Source organism: Arachis hypogaea, chromosome 2, assembly GCF_003086295.3.
Source record: "Arachis hypogaea cultivar Tifrunner chromosome 2, arahy.Tifrunner.gnm2.J5K5, whole genome shotgun sequence".
NCBI lineage: Eukaryota > Viridiplantae > Streptophyta > Magnoliopsida > Fabales > Fabaceae > Arachis > Arachis hypogaea.
In genome coordinates this window covers 24,567,269-24,585,444 of record NC_092037.1, presented here as the reverse complement: position 1 = coordinate 24,585,444, position 18,176 = coordinate 24,567,269, and positions in this window count along the sequence as shown.

Genomic DNA, 18,176 nt, shown 5'->3' with positions numbered 1-18,176 from the left:
AGCATCTTTCCTATCTTTTCCTAGTGAATTTGCATCTAATTTGTTGAGTTTAATTAAGAATTAATTATGTTTTAGCCACTATGGATGCTATTTTGAGTTTTGTGCAATATTGTTTATTTTAGGTAGTATTCGACTGGATTTGATGGAGTTTCTGCAGCTCAAGAATCAAAAGAGATTTCAGCAAGGAGCGACGCGTACGCGTGACTGATGCGTACACATGATTTGGAGCTTTCCATGGCGACGCGTGCGCGTGACTGACGCGTACACATGATTTGGAGCTTTCCATGGCGAAGTGTGCGCGTGACTGACGCGTACGCGTGATTTGAAGATTTGCTCAGCGATGCGTGAGCGTGAACGACGCGTTCACGTGACTTGCGTAAAAGACCATCGACGCGAACGCGTGACTGACGCGTACGCGTGACATGCGCCACGTGCAGAAAATGCAGAAACCGCTGGGGGTGATTTCTGGGCCCCATTTTAGCACCCAAGTTAGGCGCAGATCCAGTGAAGCCAAGTGGTCCCTACGTTACAAGACGCGGAGTAGTTAGTTAATTCTGATTTAAATTCAAATTTGATTTTAAAATAGGAAAATATATTATCTTAATTTAAAATATTAGATTTTAATTAGGATTAGATATAAAAAGGGAAGACTTCTCTTCTATTAGGTACGGGATTCCATTAGGGAATTCTATACAAACTTACATTCTACATTCCATGAGCAACTAAACCTCCACTGTTAAGGTTAGGAGCTCTGTCTATTTGTATGGATTGATTTTATTACTTTTTCTATTTAATTTATGTTTTGGATTAATATTTAAGAATTGTTTTCGCTCTTTATCTTATGAATTTGGGTGGAACGGAAGTATGACCCTCTTTCTATTTGAGTTCTTGTAAAACTTGGAAAAGCTCTATACTTGAACAACAGCTTGAAAACATATTCTCCTAAATTCTAATTATCTGGATTTAACGGGATACGTGACATATAATCCTTTTATTCTTTGGGTAATTAGAGTTTTTGTGGCATGCAAACTGGAATTTGATCATGTACCCTTTAGTTGGAATTAATTAACCAAGGAATTGGCAGTTAATGAATTTTAGAGGAGACTAGGAAAGTCTAAGGAATTAGGGTCTAGTCACATATAGTTTGCCATAAATTAAATCCTACATAATTAAAATAGTTAGTAAGAAAAATTAATCCGGAAAAATAGATAATTCTGAAGCCTTGACTGTTTTCCCATATATATTTCTGAATTTCTTAATTTACTGTTTAATGCTTTTTGAACACCAAAACACTCTTTTCTGCTTGCCTAACTAATCATATCAAACGCTATTGTTGCTTAATCCATCAATCCTCATGGGATCGACCCTTACTCACGTAAGGTATTACTTGGTACGACCCGGTGCACTTGCCAGTAAGTAGTGTGGGTTGTAAAATACCGCACCATCTATCTTGACCCAATCTGAGAACATATCAGGGGGCACTTCCTGAGCATCAGCTCTTACATTTTCCAAGCATCATAGAAGGACTCACTCTCTCTCTGCCTGAAGATCTGAACGTCTGTCCTTAGCTTAGTCAGTCTCTGCGGGGGAAAGAACATGTTTAGGAACTTGCTGACAACTTTATTCCAAGTGTTCAAGCTCTCCTTGGGTTAAGCATCAAGCTATTCCTTTGCTCAGTCCCCCATAGCAAATGGGAAAAGTATTTGCATGTAGACCTAAGAGTCCACTCCATTGGTCTTCACGGTATCATAGATCCGCAGAATGTTAAAGATGAACATATTAGGATCTTTGCGCGGGAGTCCCTGAAATTGGCAATTTTGTTGCACTAGTATGATCAGCTGTGGGTTGAGCTCAAAATCATATACTTTAATAGGAGGCACACTAATGCTCCTTCCATAGAAATTAGGAGTGGGGGCTATGTAAAAGCCCAAGGTTCTTCTAAGTTGTGTATTCCCATTTGGATCCATAATGAACTATCCATGTTCCTGCACACACCAACAGAAAACCAAAGAAAGTGGGAGTGATAAACCACTATTTTATGGTTTATCTTGTGCTTAATTGAGTGGATTTTATCAATCTTTCAAACATTTATTCATATCATTTGCATGTTTTACAATTCCTTCCCAGAATTTGTGCTATGATTGAAAACATGCTTCTTTGGCTTTTATTTTCTTTTATTTAATCTTTTCTTATTATCATTAGATGCCGTGATATGTGTGTTAAGTGATTTCAGGAATTACAGGGCAGGAATGGCTTAGAGGATGGAAAGGAAGCATACAAAAGTAGAAGGAATACAAGAAGTTGAAGGAACTGCAATGCTGTCAGCCTGACCCTTTCGCACTAAAACAATCATAACTTGAGTTATAGAGGTCCAAATGATGTGGTTCTACTTGAGTTAGAATGCTAACATCCGGGGCATCGATTTGATATATAATTTGCTATAGTGTCCGTACAGTTAAGCGACGCGAACGCATGCTCTATACGGACGCGTCGCATCTGCGAAAATCAGCATGGCAGAATTCGTTTCCAGCGAATCCTGGGCTATTTTCGGCCCAGTCTCAAGCTCAGAAAACACAGATTAAAGGCTGCAAAGTGGAGGAATTAAGGGGACAATTTGGAGACGACTCATAATTCACTTTTCATAGTTTAGATGTAGTTTTTAGAGAGAGAGGTTCTCTCCTCTCTCTTAGGATTTAGGATTAGGATTTTTAGAATTTAGGAATATTTCTTCTTCATCTCAGGTTCAATGTTCTTTCTATTTATTTTCTCTTTTATTTGTTTAATGACATTCATGTTATGATTTTCTTAATACAATTTGAGGTATTTCAGACTCATAATTGCTTCCCTTTCTTTATATAAATAATTTAGATTTTTCCCCCTTTTGGCTTTGGTTAGGTAATTGGTAACACTTGAGTTGTCAAACTCAGCAGTGGTTGAAATTGGCAGATTCTAATTGATCTAGATCGCTCTAAAGCTAGTCTTCCCACAAGGATTGACTAGGACTTGAGGATCAAGCTAATTAGTCCACTTGACCTTTCCTTGTTTAATAAAGGATAACTAAGTGGGATTAAAACCCAATTCTCATCACACCTGATAAGGATAACTAGGATAGGAATTCCGATTCTAATATCTTGCCAAGAGTTTATTTTATCATTACTATTTTATTTTTCTTATCATTTAACATACTTGTTCTTTACCTTCAAAACCCCCAATTTACAAGACTCATAACCAATAATAAGAACATACCTCCTTTCAATTCCTTGAGAAGACGACCCGAGGTTTACTTGTGACAACCAAAACGTTTGTAAGAAAGGACTTTTGTTGGTTTAGAAGCTATACTTGCAACGGGAATTTATTCTGAATTCTAGACAACGCAAAAGTTCTCTCTTCAAAATGGCGTCGTTGCTGGGGAATTGCAAACGTGTGCCTTATTATTGGTTATTGTAAATATTTTTCAAAAAAAAATTTCAGATTTTTATTTTAAAATTTTTTATCTTATCTTATCTTATTTTTTAAAATTCAAATCTTTTTTAAAAAAATTATATCTTTTTCAAAACCTTATCTTATCTTATTTCAAAAATCATATCTTTTTCAAAATCTTATCTTATTTTTTTTTAAAAAAATCATATCTTTTTCAAAATATTTTCTTTTTGTTAGTTTTTGTTTCTAATTTTCTCCTACTACTATGAACTCTCACCCCTTTGGCTATGAGTCTGGTTACAACTATGTTGCAGGAAGAGGAAGCTATAACAGGAATATGCATCAAGGTCAAAGCAATCAAAGATGGACGGAGCCAAGAGGATCTGATCAACCCTTTAGGCAACAACACCTTCCAAGATATCATGGACGAAGACCATTCTACAATGCATACCAAGATGATAGATATGGTGGACCCCCTTGTAGTTACCAACAAGCCCCACCCTATGCTTATAAACCACCTCCACATCATACTTTTGAACCACCAAACTCACAAGCCCCTTTCCACCATTCACCTCAATATGACCCTAACCCATATCCACACCAATTCCAATCCAATTACTCCCAAGAACCACCACTTCCCTATGCACCATATCCCTATCCATCGACCCAAGAATCACAGGCTCGCCTCAAGGAAACAGTAGATTAATTTCATGCAACCTTTCATCAACTGGAGCAATAAATCAATTACCTTTCAGACGTTTGGACACTCAAGGAACCCCCACGGCTTCATGTGGAGAATCTAATGAAGAACGTAGCATGAAAGAGATACTAGAAATTCTAGTGGACAGTAAGGATCATGACTTTGTACTGGAACAAGTGGAGGAAGCCAGAATTATTGAAGAAGAAGAAGTGGTCGAAGGCTTAGGAGATGCTGAGCCTCCATTGGAAAGTCCATTCATAGAGCCTCATTCCAAGGTGTTTGATGTTGATGTTGAGGAGGGTGTACAACCTCCAAGGCATATCATGGTTGAAGACTTTGAAGGGGATGATCAAGAGATGGATTCAATCATTGCTGAATTCTTATCTACCATTGAATCCTCTCCCATAGAATTTGGCATGGAGATTAAAGAAGAAGAAGCACAACCTCCCATGCCCTTGGTGAACAGTGAAGAAGAGATCAAATTAGAAGAAAGCTATCAAGAAGAAGAGGTTGATATTAAAGAAGCTTGCAAGGAGGTGGAAGTTGTCAAAGAAGAGCCCAATGGGTAAATCACTTTGCCAAAGTTGTTGGATACCTCTCCCCCAAAGCCATCACCATCCATTCCTTCATTCAAGTGGGTAAATCTCTCATCTCTAAGCTTAATTAGCTCACTTGAATATGCTTTAATTGAGACAGATGGTCAGCTTAGAGCCCTTTATGGCATTAAGCGTAAGAGGGAGATGGTCAGTGGTGAAAATTGTCAAGCAAGGTTCAACATGGTTGTGTGCTCAAGGTTTAAATGCAAGGGTTAGTGTAAAGCTCAACTGAATGGGTCTAGGAAGTTGTTCGGCCGCTTTAGTGAGAATTCAGATTGCTTGCTACTCGGATGGAATCATAATGATCAACAAGAAGACGGGTGCAAAAGCAAGGTTTGGGACCCATAATTCATTCTGGCAATCAACACTCTTGAAGCCTTGTCACTTGCTTTAACTTACTTGAAGGCTTTTTGCGCCTAGTTTGGGATCCCGGAGGCTACTGGAATTTCAAACATTGGTGGAGATTCCTGGATGAATTCAAGCACAAGCCACCATAACAAGGAGCTCACCAGAATGTCCAACTTAAGGACTTTAACTAAAAGTGCTAGGTGGGAGACAACCCACCATGGTATGATCGTTCCTTTTTCAGTTTAAATTTTATTCTGTTTTTGAGTTTTGATTGAACCTGGAATTTTGCATAACATTCATTGCATTCTGCATAATGCATAAAAAAATTGCACGCGACGCGACAGCATCGCCGACGCATCCGCGTCGTAAGTGCCTTAGAAACGAGAAGAAAGGAACAGAGAGTCACGCGAAAGTGTGGCTGGAGGCGTGCCTTTGGCACAATTTGACCCACGTGACCGCGTCACTGACGCGTCCACGTCATGTGGAAAAAATGCCTCCCACGCGTCCGCGTAACCCACGCGAACGCGTACCTTGTAAATCAACGTATAGTGGTGTATGGCCGAAAGATGAGCTAGAATTGGGCTAGACTCATGATAGCAGCACAAGCCCTACCACGCGAACACGTGCCCTACGCGTCCACGTCGTTCTTTAAGAAAAAAGGGTCCATCCACGCGATCGCGTGACCCAAAATTTTGGCAAAATGAGCTTTTCACCAGAGAGTTGCGCGGCCGCGAGGCTGCACTCGCGCTGAAGGCACGAATCACTTCACGCGAACGCGTGACCTATGCGTTCATGTCACTTCATCGAAGCGCTGTCCGTGCAAACGCATCACTCACGTGTCCGCGTCACTAGCGGTGCACAGCTTATCCAGAGCAGCCGAATATCTTATCTTCTCTTCTCCATATCTAAATCTTTTCTTTCCTTCTTATTTCTTTCTTCCTCCTTTCTTACTTTCTTTTTCTTTTCCATTGGTGTTAAAATTTTCTTCTTCAACTATTGCATCTTTTCTTGAATTATTCTGGTGCTTCATGACTTATTTTATTCTAATTGGGTATTATTATTCATAAGTCAATGCTAATTTTTATAACACTGATATTCCTTTTGCATTGATACGCACTTACACTATCTTGCATTACCCACACTCTCTTCCCCTTTGTTGCACTTTCTGCACTATTGATATGCCAATTGCTCTCACTATTTTCATACTTGCATGTTGTAGCTACCATGTAATTGAGACCTTTATTATTTGGCATTAACACCCATATTTTATTTTTGTTCTTATCTTTATTTTTGGGTTACTTTCCTTCCTTTTTCTCTTCTTTTAGGATGGCCACCACGAAGAAAGAGAAAAAGCTTCTTAACGGGGAGACAGGCAAGTCAATCTGCACAATCTATAGAGAAAGACATCAGTTGAAGCAGTCCGTCCACTTGTACATCTTAGCATGCACCGAAGACGGTGCAATCTTTAAGTGTGAGGAGGTCGATACCGATCTTCACAGGTTAGTTATTCTTTTCTCAACACCAATATTCTATTTTCTTTGTTTGTTCATTGTTGCATTGCATAATAGATTGCATGTGTAGTTGATTGTTTGCATTTAAGTATTACTTGGTTGAAAAATAATAAGTTTCTTTTTAAGACCCTATTTTTGAAAATTTTCACTAATTTAAATTAAAAAAATAATAATAAAATAAAATTTTCTATATGTTAAATTTGTTTGAAGATTGTAAATTGGAACAAGGTTTTTGAGCTAAAGAACACACAACCCGTGAAATTTTGAGCTTCATTGCATGGTTACATTATTTAACCATAACTATTTTTTTCTTGTGTGTTTTCTTCTCTATGATTGCAATCTTTACTTTGTTTCAGTCTATATGTCCATTATTCAGTGTATTTACATGCTTGCATATGATTGAGGCCATATTTGACTATTAACTCACTTATCCCAAATAAGCCTACCCTTTTATGTCACCATTGTTAGCCACTTTGAGATTTTTAACCCCCTTCTATTCTATAACCACATTACTAGCCTTAAGCAGAAAAACAAAATAAAAATCCCAAGTTGAATCCTTGGTTAGCTTAAGATAGATATTATGTATAATTTAAGTGTGGAGAATTTTATGGGAACATGGGATGATAGAAAAAAGTAAAAAATTAAATTGAATAAGTTATTTGAAAATTTGGGAAGCATGCTCATGTGAAATCAAAATAATTAAATTACCATGTGCATTGATAAAAAATAAACAAAAAAAATTATTAAGTAATTAAATAAGGGGATACAAAAAAAATATTACCCCAAATGCAAAATAAAAAAAATCAATGCACATGGGACAAAAATCAAAAATAAGTTTGATACATGAGTATGTAATACAAAAGTGAAACAAAAAAAATATTTGGTAGCTAGGTAAAGCATTTTAAATTATATAAAGTGTTTATGTTAGGTGAGATCTTAGACTAATCAAGGATTCACTTTGTTAGCTCACTTAACCTTATATATACCTCCTTACCTTTACCTCAGCCCCATTACAACCTTGAAAAGACCTCATGATGATTGCATTGGTATACTAAATATTTGTTGATTGGTTGGATTAAGAATAAAGTTTAGAAAAGATGATTAGAGAAGAGTAAAGTGAATTACCCTATACACTTGAGAGACTAGAGTGATATACACTACCAATAAGGGTTCAATGCTTGATTCTATATTCCCTACTTTTATGAGCTATCTTCTTACAAGTTTACTTGTCCTTTATTGTGTAATTTGAATTAGTGGAATTTGATTCATATTTGTCTTGAAGGACTTATTTACTTTTAACCAAGTAGGTAGAAACATTTTGCATGTAGTTGCATTCACATAGATAGGTTGCATTACATACTCTCTATCATTCCTCTTCACTCCTTTATAGCTTCTCTTGAGCTTAGCATGAGGACATGCTAATGTTTAAGTGTGGGGAGGTTCATAAACCACTATTTTATGGTTTATCTGGGAGTCTCTATGTCAAAGTATAGAGAACTTCCGGTGAGATATCCTATAAAACTTAAGAAAATAAAATAATCTAAAGTAATAATTAAACTAAGAAAATTCGAATATAAGGAAAAAAAAAAAGAAAACTTACAATTTTCAAAAACTAAAACGAAATGAAAAGACCTTAAAATTTCGAAATTAAAAGGAAAGGAAAAATACTAAAGGGACACCAAACTTAAAATCAGAAAGTAATGGCAAATTAAATAAAACAAAATTCAAGAAAATAGAGAAAATAAATAAAATTAAAACTCAAAAATTAAAAGAAGAAGTAAATAAACAAAACTAATAAAAATACCTAATCTAAGCAACTAGGCAAGTGCACTGGGTCATCTAAGTCATACCTCAAGTGAGTGACAGTCGATCCCGCAAGGATTGTTGGACTGAGCAAGCAATAGTTGTCAGGTTGGTTTAGTTAGGCAAATCAGAAAAGGGTTTGGTGAGTTGAAATCGCATAAATCAATAAAGAAGAAAAAAAGGAAAGCAATAAACAGTTTGGTGTAAAAGCAATGTGAGAAAACAGTTAAGGTCTCAGAGATGTTTACTTTTTCGAATTAAAATATCTTACCAACTATTTTAACAATGAATGATTCATTCTATGGAAAACTATAAATGTCTAAACCCTAATCTCTTAGTGATTTAGCCTCCTCTAACCTTCATTAACTGCCACTCTCGTGGTCATTTAATTCTGATTAGAGGGTTAAGTTCAAAAACTAGTTTATGGCTACAAAACCCTAATTGCCTAAAGCTAATAGGATTATATATCACATATCCCAATTAGTTTATGTAATTAGTAATTTAAGAGGAATCTCTTGCTGGTGCTAAACACCAGTTGGGCATTTAGCGCCCAGGGAGGGTGCTGCTAGCATTCTTCTTTTCAACTCCAAACTCTGCCAAATTGCTCCGAATTTCACCTGAAATCATAAAACCACTAAAACAACTTGGTGCACGAAATTGTGATCATCAATGGCGCCATCAACATGGTACGCTCAATTGCAATCTCAACTCTTTATCACAACTTCGCACAACTAACCAGCAAGTGCACTGGGTCGTCCAAGTAATAAACCTTACGCGAGTAAGGGTCGATCCCACGGAGATTGTTGGTATGAAGCAAGCTATGGTCATCTTGTAAATCTCAGTCAGGCAGATTCAAATGGTTATGGATGATTTATGAATAAAGCATAAAATAAAGATAGAGATACTTATGTAATTCATTGGTGAGAATTTCAGATAAGCGTATGGAGATGCTTTATCCCTTCCGTCTCTCTGCTTTTCTACTGTCTTCATCCAATCCTTCTTACTCCTTTCTATGGCAAGCTGTATGTTGGGCATCACCGTTGTTAATGGCTACAGTCCCGTCCTCTCAGTGAAAATGTTCAACGCGCTCTGTCACAGCACGACTAATCATCTGTCAGTTCTCAATCAGGTTGGAATAGAATCCAGTGATTCTTTTGCGTCTGTCACTAACGCCCAGCCTTCAGGAGTTTGAAGCTCGTCACAATCATTCAATCCTTGAATCCTACTCAGAATACCACAAACAAGGTTTAGACCTTCCGGATTCTCTTGAATACCGCTATCAATTCTAGCTTATACCACGAAGATTCTAATTAAGGAATCCAAGAGATAAACACTCAATCTAAGGTAGAACGGAGGTGGTTGTCAGGCACACATTCATAGGTGAGAATGATGATGAGTGTCACGGATCATCACATTCATCAAGTTGAGGAACAAGTGATATCTTAGAACAAGAATAAGCTGAATTGAATAGAAGAACAATAGTAATTGCATTAATACTCGAGGTACAGCAGAGCTCCACACCTTAATCTATGGTGTGTAGAAATTCCACCGTTGAAAATACATAAGTGATAATGGTGATCATTGGCTTCGGCCCCAGAGAGGAAACCAGAAGAACCAAGATGAAAATACAATAGCAAAAGGTCCTATTTATAGAGAACTAGTAGCTTAGGGTTTACAAAAATGAGTAAATGACATAAAAATCCACTTCTGGGCCCACTTGGTGTGTGCTTGGGCTGAGCATTGAAGCGTTCATGTGTAGAGACTTTTTTGGAGTTAAACGCCAGCTTTTGTGCCAGTTTGGGCGTTTAACTCCCATTCTTGTGCCAGTTCCGGCGTTTAACGTCGGGCAGTCTTGAGCTGATTTGGAACGCCGGTTTGGGCCATCAAATCTCGAGAAAAGTATGGACTATTATATATTGCTGGAAATCCCAGGATGTCTACTTTCCAAAGCAATTGAGAGCGCGCCAATTGGGCTTCTGTAGCTCCAGAAAATCTACTTCGAGTGTAGGAAGGTCAGAATCTAACAGCATCTACAGTCCTTTTCAGCCTCTGAATCAGATTTTCGCTCAAGTCCCTCAATTTCAGCCAGAAAATACCTGAAATCACAGAAAAACACACAAACTCATAGTAAATCCCAGAAAAGTGAATTTTAAATAAAAACTAATAAAAATATAATAAAAACTGACTAAAATATACTAAAAACATATTAAAAACAATGCCAAAAAGCGTATAAATTATCCGCTCATCACAACACCAAACTTAAATTATTGCTTGTCCCCAAGCAACTGAAAATCAAATAAGATAGAAAGAAGAGAATATGCAATGAATTCCAAAAACATCTATGAAGATCAGTATTAATTAGATGAGCGGGGCTTTAGCTTTTTGCCTCTGAACAGTTTTGGCATCTCACTTTATTCTTTGAAATTCAGAATGATTGGCTTCTATAGGAACTCAGAATCCAGATAGTGTTATTGATTCTCCTAGTTAAGTATGATGATTCTTGAACATAGCTACTTTATGAGTCTTGGCTGTGTCCCAAAGTACTCTGTCTTCCAGTATTACCACCGGATATATACATGCCGCAGACACATAACTGGGTGAACCTTTTCAGATTGTGACTCAGCTTTGCTAGAGTCCCCAATTAGAGGTGTCCAGGGTTCTTAAGCACACTCTTTTTGCCTTAGATCACGACTTTATTATATTTTTTTGTTTTTTTTGTTTTTTTTTGTTTTTTTGTATTCACTGCTTTTTCTTGCTTCAAGAATCATTTTTATAATTTTTCAGATCCTCAGTAACATGTCTCCTTTTTTCATCATTCTTTCAAGAGCCAACATTCATGAACAACAAGTTCAAAAGACATATGCACTGTTCAAGCATACATTCAGAAATCAAAAGTATTGCCACCACATCAAAATAATTAATCTGTTATAAAATTTGAAATTCATGCAATTCTTCTCTTTTTCAATTAAGAACATTTTTCATTTAAGAAAGGTGATGGATTCATAGGACATTCATAACTTTAAGGCATAGACACTAAGACACTAATGATCATAAGACATAAACATAGACAAACATAAGCATAAAAATTCGAAAAAAAACAGGGAAATAAAGAACAAGGAAGTTAAAGAACGGGTCCACCTTAGTGATGGCGGCTTGTTCTTCCTCTTGAAGATCTTATGGAGTGCTTGAGCTCCTCAATGTCTCTTCCTTGCCTTTGTTGCTCATTTCTCATGATTCTTTGATCTTCTCTAATTTCATGGAGGAGAATGGAATGTTCTTGGTGCTCCACCCTTAGTTGTCCCATGTTGGAACTCAATTCTCCTAGGAAGGTGTAGATTTGCTCCCAATAGTTTTGTGGAGGAAAGTGCATCCCTTGAGGCATCTCAAGGATTTCATGATGAGTAGGATCTCTTGTTTGCTCCATCTTTTCTTAGTGATGGGCTTGTCTTCATCAATGAGGATGTCTCCCTCTATGTCAATTCCGACTGAATAACAGAGGTGACAAATGAGATGAGGGAAGGCTAACCTTGCCAAGGTAGAGGACTTGTCTGCCACCTTATAAAGTTCTTGGGATATAACCTCATGAACTTCTACTTCCTCTCCAATCATGATGCTATGAATCATGATAGCCCGGTCTATAGTAACTTCGGACCGGTTGCTAGTGGGAATGATTGAGCATTGGATAAACGCCAACCATCCTCTAGCCATGGGCTTGAGGTCATGCCTTCTCAGTTGAACCGACTTCCCTCTTGAATCTCTCTTCCATTGAGCGCCCTCTTCACAAATGTCTATGAGGACTTGGTCCAACCTTTGATCAAAGTTGACCCTTCTAGTGTAAGGGTGTTCATCTCCTTGCATCATGGGTAAGTTGAATGCCAACCTTACTTTTTCTGAACTAAAATCTAAGCATTTCCCCTAAACCATTGTAAGCCAATTCTTTGGGTCCGGGTTCACACTTTGATCATGGTTCTTCGTGATCCATGTATTGGCATAGAACTCTTGAACCATTATGATTCTGACTTGTTGAATGGGGTTGGTAAGAACTTCCCAACCTCTTCTTCGGATCTCATGTCGGATCTCCGGATATTCACTCTTTTTGAGTTTGAAAGGGACCTCGGGGATCACCTTCTTCATGGCCACAACTTCATAGAAGTGGTCTTGATGCACCCTTGAGATGAATCTCTCCATCTCCCATGACTCGGAGGTGGGAGCTTTTGCCTTCCCTTTCCTCTTTCTAGAGGTTTTTCCGGCCTTAGATGCCATAAATGGTTATAGAAAAACAAAAAGCAATGCTTTTACCACACCAAACTTAGAAGGTTTGCTCGTCCTCGAGCAAAAGAAGAAAGAAGAGAGTAGAAGAAGAAGAAATAGAGGAGATGAAGGTGGCTTTTGTGTTTCGGCCAAAGGGGAGAAGTAGTGTGTAGGTTGTGTGAAAATGAAGGAGTGAAGATGGGTTTATATAAGGGTGGAGAGAGGGGTAGGGTTCGGTCATGTATGGGTGGGTTGGGAGGGAAAGTGGTTTGAATTTGAATGGTGAGGTAGGTGGGGTTTTATGAAGGATGGATGTGAGTGGTGAAGAGAATAGTGGGATTTGATAGGTGAGGGGTTTTTGGGGAAGAGGTGTTGAGGTGATTGGTGAATGGGTGAAGAAAAGAGAGAATGGTGGGGTAGGTGGGGATCCTGTGGGGTCCACAGATCCTTAGGTGTCAAGGAAAATTCATCCCTGCACCAAGTGACGAGCAAAAATGCTCCTTCTACCAATTCTGGCATTAAACGCCGGTCTGGTGCCCATTTCTGGCGTTTAACGCCAGCTTCTTGCCCATTCCTGGCGTTAAACACCAGTCTGGTGCCCCTTTCTGGTGTTAAACGCCCAGAATGGTGCCAGACTGGGGGTTAAACGCCCATTCTGCTATCTTCACTGGCGTTTAAACGCCAGCAGATGTTCCTCCAGGGTGTGCTATTTTTCTTTCTGTTTTTCATTCTGTTTTTGCTTTTTCAATTGATTTTGTTACTTCCCATGATCATCAACCTGTAGAAAACTTAAAATAACAAAGGAAAATAGATAAATATAACATTGGGTTGCCTCCCAACAAGCGCTTCTTTAATGTCAGTAGCTTGACAGTGGGCTCTCATGGAGCCTCACAGATACTCAAAGCAATGTTGGAACCTCCCAACACCAAACTTAGAAGTTGGTTGTGGCCTCCCAACACCAAACTTAGAGTTTGACTGTGTGGGCTCTGTTTGACTATGTTTTGAGAGAAGCTCTTCATGCTTCCTCTCCATGGTTACAGAGGGATATCCTTGAGCCTTAAACACAAGGGATTCTTCATTCACACCGTTGAAAATACATAAGTGATAATGGTGATCATTGGCTTCGGCCCCAGAGAGGGAACCAGAAGAACCAAGATGAAAATACAATAGCAAAAGGTCCTATTTATAGAGAACTAGTAGCTTAGGGTTTACAAAAATGAGTAAATGACATAAAAATCCACTTCCGGGCCCACTTGGTGTGTGCTTGGGCTGAGCATTGAAGCTTTCATGTGTAGAAACTTTTCTTGGAGTTAAACGCCAGCTTTTGTGCCAGTTTGGGCGTTTAACTCCCATTCTTGTGCCAGTTCCGGCATTTAACGCCGGGCAGTCTTGAGCTGATTTGGAACGCCGATTTGGGCCATCAAATCTCAGTCAAAGTATGGACTATTATATATAGCTGGAAAGCCTAGGATGTCTACTTTTCAACACAATTGAGATCGCGCCAATTGGGCTTCTGTAGCTCCAGAAAATTCACTTCGAGTGCAGGGAGGTCAGAATCCAACAGCATCTGCAGTCCTTTTCAGCCTCTGAATCAGATTTTTGCTCAGGTCCCTCAATTTCAGCCAGAAAATACCTGAAATCACAGAAAAATACACAAACTCATAGTAAAGCCCAGAAAAGTGAATTTTAAATAAAAACTAATAAAATTATAATAAAAACTAACTAAAATATACTAAAAATAATGCCAAAAAGCGTATAAATTATCCGCTCATCACAACTCAAAGTAGCATCCAAAGGGAATTTTTGCACTAAAATCAAGTAAAACTAAATGAAATCTAATTGAAAACAATTGGAAAATTCTAAGAAAAAAGGAATAAGATACTCACGCATCAGAGAGCATGCTCCTTTGTACTCTGCACCTCCTCTGAAGTTTCTTTTTCAACCGAATTCTCAGTAACTTGAGCTTCTATACTTGCCACTTGTTCACTTACCATGATGATGGCCTTACAAATCCTCTCTTAGATTTGGAGTTGTGTTACTAGGGAGGGTAGTGTTGGACCTCTGATCGATCTTAGCAACTTTTGTGGCTATTTGATCCATCTGAACCTTCCAATTTTTGAGTGAAACTCTGGTCTCCTGCATAAAACTATGAGTATTCTTGGAGAGTTCTACAACTATAGAAGCCAAGTCAGGAGTGTTCTGAGGTTGAGAGGGTGCTTGCTGTGGTTGAGAGGCTTGAAACTAACGGTTGTTGAAATTATTCTGATTAAAACCACCTTGAGAATTACTGAAGTTTGGTTGCCTCTAAGATTGGTCTCTTCACCCAAAGTTTGGATGATTCTTCCACCCTTGATTATATGACTTAGAAAACGGATCATTGTTGGAGGGTCTAGAGACATTACCCATGAAATTAACCTGTTCAGAAGTAAATTGGCCATAGTCATAAGTCTCACCCTGAGGAAAGCTACTACTCATGTCATAGAAAACATGTTGAGCACTGACAGTTGAAACTTGCATCCCACTCAAGTGTTGTGTAATAGCATTGATTTGCTGAGACATAGCCTTATTTTATGCAAGAATGGCATCCAAGGTATCCAACTCCATGACTTCTTTCTTCACAGAAGTCCTCTCAGAATAATATAAATATTGGTTGTTAGCAACCATCTCAATTAACTCCATAGCTTCATCAGGGGTCTTTTTCTTGTGGAGTGACCCTCCTGCATAATTATCCAGGGACATCCTGGAGGTCTCAGAGACTCCATCATAGAATATCTGCAATTGAATCTAGTTTGAGAATATATTAGGAGGACACTTCCTGAACATCAACTTGTACCTTTCTCAGGCTTCATAGAGAGACTCACCCTCTCTGCCTGAAGGTCTGAATGCCTGTCCTCAGCTTAATCAGCTTCTGAGGTGGAAAGAACTTAGTCAGAAACCTGTTGACCACCTTATCTCAAGTGTCCAAGCTCTCCTTGGGTTGAGTATCAAGCCACTGTTTAGCTCGGTCCTGTATAGCAAATGGGATGAGAAGCAGCTTGCAGACATCAGGATAAACTCCATTAGTCTTCACATGTCACAAATCTGCAGGAAATTAGAAATAAATAAGTTGGGATCTACCTGCGAGAGTCTGTGAAACTGGAAATTTTGTTGCACTAGAGAAATCAACTAAGGCTTCAGTTCAAAGTTGTTTGCGGCAATAGGGAGGTACAACAATTCTATTCCCATAGAAATTCGAGCTAGGAGTAGTATAAGAGTCAAGTGTTCTCCTAGGTTTTGCAGGCATATTAGGAGGAGGATTAACAACATTGGCATTAATCGCATTGCTGTTATTGTTGAGCTCCATAGTGGACTCTTCAACTTCTTTCTCAAAATAATCCCTGAGGTTCTCACCGGCTTCATAAGCTCTAGCTTGTTGTAAACGCTACCTCAAGGTCCTTTCAATCTCAAGATAAAAGTCTAAAAGAGGTTCTTTGTTCCTGTTTCTACTCATAAACTACAGAAAATAAAGAGAATGTGGGAATCTCTATGTCAGAGCGTAGAGAATTCCAGTGAAGTATCCTATGTAAAAGAGATAAAATAAAATAAACTGAACAAATAACACTAAAATTTCGAAAATCAATAAAGAAGAAATAGACCACTAAAAATAAAAAATAATGAAGAGAAAAATAATAAAAATTAAATAAAATAAGATCACTATGGGGACACCAAACTTAATTTCAGAAATTATGAAAAAATAATTAAGACTATATGCGAAATTTTAAAGAAATAAATTAAGAAAAATTAAAGCAAAAATGCCTAATCTAAGCAATCAAATGACAAGTAGTTGTCAATCATAGTCAATCCCCAGCAACGGCGCCAAAAACTTGGTGCAGAATTTAAAGTCTACAAACTAGCTGGCAATTGCACCAGGTCGTACCAAGTAATACCTCAGCTGAGTGAGGGTCGATCCCACGAGGATTGATGGACTGAGCAACGGTAGTCAAATGAATTACTTAGTCAGGCAAGTAGACATTGCTGTTTTGAGAGTTGTAATTCACATCAAACAAAAATTCAGAGAGTAAGAAAGCAAACAGTGAAATTGGTGTGAAATATATGTAAGAAAGCAGTTAAGGTTTCAGAGTTATTTATTCTTCCGTATTAAGTTTTCTTACTAACTATTTCAATTATGCAAGATTCATTTCATGGTAAACTGTAATTGACTAAACCCTAATTCCTTAGTGATTAGTCTCCTCTAACCTAATCAACCGCCAATTCTTTAGTCACTTAATATAGATTAGAGGGTTAGGTTCAATTCTAGTTTATTGGCCACAAAAATCCTAATTACCCAAATATAAGAGGATTATATGTCACGTATCTTGTTAAGTCCAAGTAATTAGCAATTTACGAGAAATTTACTTTCAAGCTAGTATTCAAGTGAGATAACTTTTCCAAGAATCACAAAAATTCATATAGAATAAGGGTTGTTCTTCCGATATACCCATATTCATAAGATGAAGAACGAAAGTAATCCTTGAAACTGAATTAATACATTAATTAAAATAGAATAATAATAGTCTTAATCCATAAAAATAAATAGAGCTCCTAACCTTAACCAAGGAGGTTTAGTGGCTCATGACTCAGAGAGAAAACTAGGGTTTTGAAAAATGTAGCTGCGTAAGAGAGAAGATCCCCTAAAGGGCTGAATCTTTTCCCTTTTATATATAACCTAATTTGATTTAAAACTAAAACAAAAATAATAAATTCTAAACCTAAAAGATTTTGTTTGTAATTAAAAATAACTAAAATAAAATAAAATAGATTAATATTAAAAGCTAAATCCAACAAAAGCTGCTCCTTTGGTGAGGTGTGAATTCGGATCATTGGCGCTAAATGCTAGGCTTGGCGTTTAGCGCCCCAATGGGTAGAAGCTCCTCTTTCATTCTGAGTTGCTGGCACTAAATGCCAGGCTTGGCGTTTAGCGCCCTAATGGATAGCTTCCTAACTCTTCTCTTTTCTTGCACACGAACTCTGCCAAACTTATCCGAACTTCACCTAAAATAATTAAAATACCAAAGCAACTTAAAGTATAATCCAAAGAGGTTTCAAACACTAAAATAAGATAAAAACTTATTAAATTCTAAATTAAAATAAATAGAAAATAAAGAAAAGATGCTCACGCATTTGTTACGGACAAATTTTTCTGACGGTATTTTTTGCACACTATTACCGTTGGATTATTCTTACGGTAAATCTGACGGTAATGCCATTTTAAAAAATGAAATAAATGGTCAATTTTAATTTTAAATTTAAATTTATTTTTTACAAAATTAATGGTTAATTCGTAAATAATGAAAGCATATTATTTAAAATAAATAATATAATATTCAAATAAATTAAAAGTCAAGTACATCAAATATATACAATAAAACAATAAAACAAAACACTAATAACTACAGATCCAGGTAATCCTTGTCGTCCTTATCGTCTTCAATCCCGTGGCTCTGAGTCGGCAGCGTAGAAGGTGGTGATGTCCGTGTGCCACCAGCAAGACAACTGCCACCAACAGGG